Consider the following 7,899-nt stretch of genomic DNA (forward strand, 5'->3'; position numbering starts at 1 on the left):
TGACTATCCCAGTGCTCTCTCAGACATGACTATCCCAGTTCTCTCTCAGACATGACTATCCCAGTGCTCTCTCAGACATGACTATCCTAGTGTTCTCTCAGACATGACTATCCCAGTGGTCTCTCAGACATGACTATCCCAGTGTTCTCTCATACGTGACAATCCCAGTGTTCTCTCAGACATGACTATTCCAGTGCTCTCTCAGACATGACTATCCCAGTGCTCTCTCAGACGTGACTATCCCAGTGCTCTCTCAGACGTGACTATCCCAGTGCTCTCTAAGACATGACTACCCCAGTGTGCTCTCATACATGAGTACCCCAGTTGTCTCTCAGACATGACTAAACCTTGGCTCTCTCAGACATGACTATCCCAGTGCTCTCTCAGACATGACTATTCCGGTGCTCTCTTAGACGTGACTATCCCAGTGTTCTCTCAGACATGACTAACCCTTGGCTCTCTCAGACGTGACTATCCCAGTGCTCTCTCAGACATGACTATCCCAGTGCTCTCTGAGAAATGACTATCCCAGTTTTCTCTCAGACATGACTATCCCAGTGCTCTCTCAGACATGACTATCCCAGTGCTTCTCAGACATGACTATCCCAGTGCTCGCTGAGAAATGACTATCCCAGTGCTCTCTCAGACATGACTATCCCAGTGCTCTCTCTGACGTGACTATCCCAGTGCTCTCTCAGGCGTGACTATCCCAGTGTTCTCTCAGACATGACTATCCCAGTGCTCTCTCAGACAACAATTTCCCAGTGCTCTCTCAGAAGTGACTATCCCAGTGCTCTCTCAGACAACACTATTGCAGAATTCTCTCAGACGTGACTATCCCAGTGCTCTCTCAGACATGACTATCCCAGTGCTCTCTCAGGCATGACTATCCCAGTGTTCTCTCAGACATGAGTATCCCAGTGCTCTCTCAGACAACACTTTCCCAGTGTTCTCTCAGACATGACTATCCCAGTGCTCTCTCAGACAACACTTTCCCAGTGCTCCCTCAGACGTGACTATCCCAGTGCTCTCTCAGACGTGACTATCCCAGTGCTCTCTCAGGCATGACTATCCCAGTGCTCTCTCAGACATGACTATCCTAGTGTTCTCTCAGACATGACTATCCCAGTGCTCTCTCAGACAACACTTTCCCAGTGCTCTCTCAGACATGACTATCCCAGTGCTCTCTCAGACATGACAATCCCAGTGCTCCCTCAGACGTGACTATCCCAGTGCTCTCTCAGACTTGACTATCCCAGTGCTCTCTCAGACAACACTTTCCCAGTGCTCTCTCAGACATGACTTTCCCAGTGCTCTCTCCGACAACACTATTCCAGAACTCTCTCAGACGTTACTATTCCTGTGGTCTCTCAGACGTGACTATCCCAGTGCTCTCTCAGACATGACAATCCCAGTGCTCCCTCAGACGTGACTATCCCAGTGCTCTCTCAGACTTGACTATCCCAGTGCTCTCTCAGACAACACTTTCCCAGTGCTCTCTCAGACATGACTTTCCCAGTGCTCTCTCCGACAACACTATTCCAGAACTCTCTCAGACGTTACTATTCCTGTGGTCTCTCAGACGTGACTATCCCAGTGCTCTCTCAGACATGACTATCCCAGTGCTCTCTCAGACATGACTATCCCAGTGCTCTCTCAGACAACACTTTCCCAGTGCTCTCTCAGACATGACTTTCCCAGTGCTCTCTCCGACAACACTATTCCAGAACTCTCTCAGACGTTACTATTCCTGTGGTCTCTCAGACGTGACTATCCCAGTGCTCTCTCAGACATGACTTTCCCAGTGCTCTCCCAGACATCACTATCCCAGTGCTCTCTCAGACATGACTATCCCAGTGCTCTCTCAGACATGACTATCCCAGTGCTATCTCAGACATGACTATCCCAGTGCTCTCTCAGACATGACTATCCCAGTGCTCTCTCAGACATGACTATCCTAGTGTTCTCTCAGACATGACTATCCCAGTGGTCTCTCAGACATGACTATCCCAGTGTTCTCTCATACGTGACAATCCCAGTGTTCTCTCAGACATGACTATTCCAGTGCTCTCTCAGACATGACTATCCCAGCTCTCTCTCAGACGTGACTATCCCAGTGCTCTCTAAGACATGACTACCCCAGTGTGCTCTCAGACATGAGTATCCCAGTTGCCTCTCAGACATGACTAAACCTTGGCTCTCTCAGACGTGACTATCCCAGTGCTCTCTCAGACATGACTATCCCGGTGCTCTCTTAGACGTGACTATCCCAGTGTTCTCTCAGACATGACTAACCCTTGGCTCTCTCAGACGTGACTATCCCAGTGCTCTCTCAGACATGACTATCCCAGTGCTCTCTCAGACATGACTATCCCAGTGCTTCTCAGACATGTCTATCCCAGTGCTCTCTCAGACATGACAATCCCAGTGCTCCCTCAGACGTGACTATCCCATGCTCTCTCAGACGTGACTATCCCAGTGCTCTCTCAGACGTGACTATCCCACTGCTCTCTCAGGCGTGACTATCCTACTGCTCTCTCAGACATGACTATCCCAGTGCTCTCTCACACAACACTTTCCCAGTGCTCTCTCAGACTTGACTGTCCCAGTGCTCTCTCAGACAACACTATTCCAGAGCTCTCTCAGACGTCACTATTCCAATGGTCTCTGAGACGTGACTATCCCAGTGCTCTCTCAGACATGACTATCCCAGTGCTCCCTCAGACATGACTATCCCAGTGCTCTCTGAGACATGACTTTGCACGTGCTCTCACAGACAACACAATCCCATTGTTCTCTCAGACATATCTATTCCAGTGCTCTCTCAGACATGGCTATCCCAGTGCTCTCTCAGACATGTCTATCCCAGGGCTCTCTCAGACGTGTCTATCGCAGTGCTCTCTCGGACATGACTAACCCTTGGCTCTCTCAGACGTGACTATCCCAGTGCTCTCTCAGAAATGACTATCCCAGTGCTCTCTCAGACATGACTATCCCAGTGCTCTCTCAGACATGACAATCCCAGTGCTCTCTCAGACATGACTATCCCAGTGCTCTCTCAGACATGACTATTCCAGTGCTCTCTCAGACATGACTATCCCAATGCTCCCTCAGACGTGACCTCCCCAGTGCTCTCTCAGACGTGACTATCCCAGTGCTCTCTCAGGCGTGACTATCCCAGTGCTCTCTCAGACATGACAATCCCAGTGCTCTCTCAGACATGACTATCCCAGTGCTCTCTCAGACATGACTATTCCAGTGCTCTCTCAGACATGACTATCCCAATGCTCCCTCAGACGTGACCTCCCCAGTGCTCTCTCAGACGTGACTATCCCAGTGCTCCCTCAGACATGACTATCCCAGTGCTCTCTGAGACATGACTTTGCACGTGCTCTCACAGACAACACTATCCCATTGTTCTCTCAGACATATCTATTCCAGTGCTCTCTCAGACATGGCTATCCCAGTGCTCTCTCAGACATGTCTATCCCAGTGCTCTCTCAGACGTGTCTATCGCAGTGCTCTCTCAGACATGACTAACCCTTGGCTCTCTCAGACGTGACTATCCCAGTGCTCTCTCAGACATGACTATCCCAGTGCTCTCTCAGACATGACAATCCCAGTGCTCTCTCAGACATGACTATCCCAGTGCTCTCTCAGACATGACTATTCCAGTGCTCTCTCAGACATGACTATCCCAATGCTCCCTCAGACGTGACCTCCCCAGTGCTCTCTCAGACGTGACTATCCCAGTGCTCTCTCAGGCGTGACTATCCCAGTGCTAAGTCAGGCATGACTATCCCACTGCTCTCTCAGGCAAGACTATCCCAGTTTTCTCTCAGACATGACTATCCCGGTGCGCACTCAGACAACACTTTCCCAGTGCTCTCTCAGAAATGACTATCCTAGTGCTCTCTCCGACAACACTATTCCAGAACTCTCTCAGACGTAACTATTCCTGTGGTCTCTCAGACGTGACTATGCCAGTGCTCTCTCAGACATGACTATCCCAGTGCTCCCTCAGACATGACTGTCCCAGTGCTCTCTGAGACCTGACTTTGCACGTGCTCTCTCAGACAACACTATCCCAGTGTTCTCAGAGACATATCTATTCCAGTGCTCTCTCAGACATGGCTATCCCAGTGGTCTCTCAGAAATGTCTATCCCAGTGCTCTCTCAGACGTGACTATCGCAGTGCTCTCTCAGACATGACTATCCCAGTACTCTCTCAGACATGACTATCCCAGTGCTCTCTCAGATGTGACTATCCCAGTGCTCTCTCAGACATGACTATCCCAGTGGTCTCTCAACATGACTATCCCAGTGCTCTCTCAGACATGACTATCCCAGTGCTCTCTCAGACATGACTATCCCAGTGCTCTCTCAGACATGACTATCTCAGTGCTCTCTCAGGCATGACTATCCCATTGCTCTCTCAGACATGACTATCCCAGTGTTCTCTCAGACATGACTATCCCAGTGCTCTCTCAGACAACACTTTCCCAGTGCTCCATCAGACATGACTATCCCAGTACTCTCTCAGACATGACTATCCCAGTGCTTTTTCAGACGTGACTATCCCATGGCTCTAACAGACGTGACTATCCCAGTGCATCTTCAGACATGACTATCCCAGTTCTCAATCAGACAACACTATCCCAGTGATCTCTCAGAAGTGACTATTCCAGTGCTCTCTCAGATGTGACTATCCCAGTGCCCTCTCAGATGTGACTATCCCTGTGTTCTCTCAGACATGAATATCCCAGTGCTCTCTCAGACAACACTATCCCAGTGCTCTCTCAGACAACACTATCCCAGTGCTTTCTCAGACACGACTATCCCAGTGTTCTCTCAGGCGTGACTATCCCAGTGCTCTCACAGGCATGATTATCCCAGTGCTCTCTCAGACTTGACTCTCCCAGTTCTCTCTCAGGCATGACTATCCCAGTGCTCTCTCAGGCATGACTATCCCAGTGTTCTCTCAGACATGACTATCCCAGTGCTCTCTCAGACAACACTATCCCAGTGCTCTCTCAGACGTGAGTATCCCAGTGCTGTCTCAGACATGCCTATCCCAGTGCTCTCTCAGACATGACTATCCCGGTGCTCTCTCTGACATGACTTTCGCAGTGCTCTCTCAGACGTGACTATCCCAGTGCTTCTCAGACGTGACTATCCCAGTGCTCTCTCAGACGTGACTATCCCAGTGCTCTCTTAGACGTGACTATCCCAGTGTTCTCTCAGACATGACTAAACCTTGGCTCTCTCAGACGTGACTATCCCAGTGCTCTCTCAGACATGACTATCCCAGTGCTCTCTCAGACTTGACTATCCCGTGCTCTCTCAGACATGACTATCCCAGTGCTCTCTCAGACATGACTATCCCAGTGCTCTCTCAGCCATGAATATCCCAGTGCTCCCTCAGACATGACTATCCCAGTGCTCTCTTCGACGTGACTATCCCAGTCTTCTCTTAGACATGTCTATCTCTTTGCTCTCTCAGATGTGTCTATCCCAGTGCACACTCAGACATGACTATTCCAGTGTTCTCTCAGACATGACTATCCCAGTGTTCTCTCAGAGCTTACTATCCCAGTTCTCTCTCAGACATGACTATCCCAGTGTTCTCTCAGAGCTTACTATCCCAGTGCTCTCTCAGACATGACTATCCCAGTGCTCTCTCAGACGTGACTATCCCAGTGCTCTCTCCGACATGACTATCCCAGTACCCTCTCAGACGTCACTATACCAGTGCCCCCTAGACATGAATATCCCACTGCTCTCTCAGACATGACTATCCCATTGCTCTCTCAGACGTGACTATCCCAGTGCTCCCTCAGACATGAATATCCCAGTGCTCTCTCAGACGTGACTATCCCAATGTTCTCTCAGACATGACTATGCCTTTGCTAGCTCAGACGTCACTATCCCAGTGCATCCTAGACATCACTATCCCAGTGCTCTCTCAGACATGACTATCACAGTGCTCTCTCAGACATAACTATCCCAGTGCTCCCTCAGACATGACTATCCCAGTGCTCTCTCAGACCTGACTATCCCAGTGCATCCTCAGACATGACTATCCCAGTGCTCTCTCAGACAACACTATCCCAGTGTTCTCACAGACATGTCTATTCCAGTGCTCTCTCAGAATTGACTATCCCAGTGCTCTCACAGACATGATTATCCCAGTGCTCTCTCAGATGTGACTATCCCAGTTCTCTCTCAGACATGACTGTCCCAGTGCTCTCTCAGACATGACTATCCTAGTGTTCCCTCAGACATGACTACCCCTGTTCTCTCTCAGACATGTCTATCCCAGTGGTCTCTCAGACATGAATATCCCATTGCTCTCTCAGACATGACTATCCCAGTGCTCTCTCATGCGTGACTATCCCAGTGTTCTCTCAGACATGACTATTCCAGTGCTCTCTCAGACATGACTATCCCAGTGCTCTCTCAGATGTGACTATCCCAGTGCTCTCTCAGACATGACCTATCCCAGTGCTCTCTCAGACATGACTATCCCAGTGCTCTCTCAGGCATAACTAACCCATTGCTCTCTCAGGCATGACTATCCCAGTGTTCTCTCAGACATGACTATCCCAGTGCTCTCTCAGACAACACTTTCCCAGTGCTCTCTCAGACATGACTATCCCAGTGCTCTCTCAGACAACACTATTTTAGAGCTCTCTCAGACGTAACTATTCGAGTGCTCTCTCAGACGTGACTATCCCTGTGCTCCCTCAGACCTGACAATCCCAATGCTTTTTCAGACGTGACTATCCCAGGGCTCTAACAGACGTGACTATCCCAGTGCATCTTCAGACATGACTATCCCAGTGCTCTCTCAGGCAACACTATCCCAGTGATCTCTCAGACGTGACTATTCCAGTGCTCTCTCAGACGTGACTATCCCAGTGCCCTCTCAGACCTGACTATGCAAGTGCTCTCTCAGACAACACTATCCCAGTGCTCTCACAGACAGTCTATTCCAGGTGCTCTCTCAGGAATTGACTATCCCAGTGCTCTCACAGACATGACTATCCCAGTGCTCTCTCAGATGTGACAATCCAGTGCTCTCACAGACATGACTATCCCAGTGCTCTCTCAGACATGACTATCCCAGTGTTCCCTCAGACATGACTAATCCCAGTGCTCTCTCATGCGTGACTATCCCAGTGTTCTCTCAGACTTGACTATTCCAGTGCTCTTTCAGACATGACTATCCCAGTGCTCTCTCAAATGTGACTATCCCAGTGCTCTCTCAGACATGACTATCCCAGTGCTCTCTCAGACAACACTATTTTAGAGCTCTCTCAGACGTAACTATTCGAGTGCTCTCTCAGACGTGACTATCCCTGTTTTCCCTCAGACATGACAATCCCAATGCTCTCTCAGACATGACTATCCCAGTGCTCTCTCAGACATGACTATCCCAGTGCTCTCTCAGACGTGACTATCCCAGTGCTCTCTCAGACATGACTATCCAGTGCTCTCTCAGACATGACTATCCAGTGTTCTCTCAGACATGACTATCCCAGTGCTCTCTCAGACATGACTATCCCAGTGCTCTCTCAGACATGACTATCCCAGTGCTCTCTCAGACATGACTATCCCAGTGCTCTCTCAGACATGACTATCCCAGTGCTCTCGCAGACATGACTATCCCAGTGCTCTCTCAGACATGACTATCCCAGTGCTCTCTCAGACATGACTATCCCAGTGCTCTCTCAGACATGAATATCACAGTGCTCTCTCAGACATGACTATCCCAGTGCTCTCTCAGACGTGACTATCCCAGTGCTCTCTCAGACATGACTATCCCAGTGCTCTCTCAGACATGACTATCCCAGTGCTCTCTCAGACGTGACTATCCCAGTGCTCTCTCAGACATGA

This window comes from Carcharodon carcharias, chromosome 4, assembly GCF_017639515.1.
Source record: "Carcharodon carcharias isolate sCarCar2 chromosome 4, sCarCar2.pri, whole genome shotgun sequence".
Classification (NCBI taxonomy): domain Eukaryota; kingdom Metazoa; phylum Chordata; class Chondrichthyes; order Lamniformes; family Lamnidae; genus Carcharodon; species Carcharodon carcharias.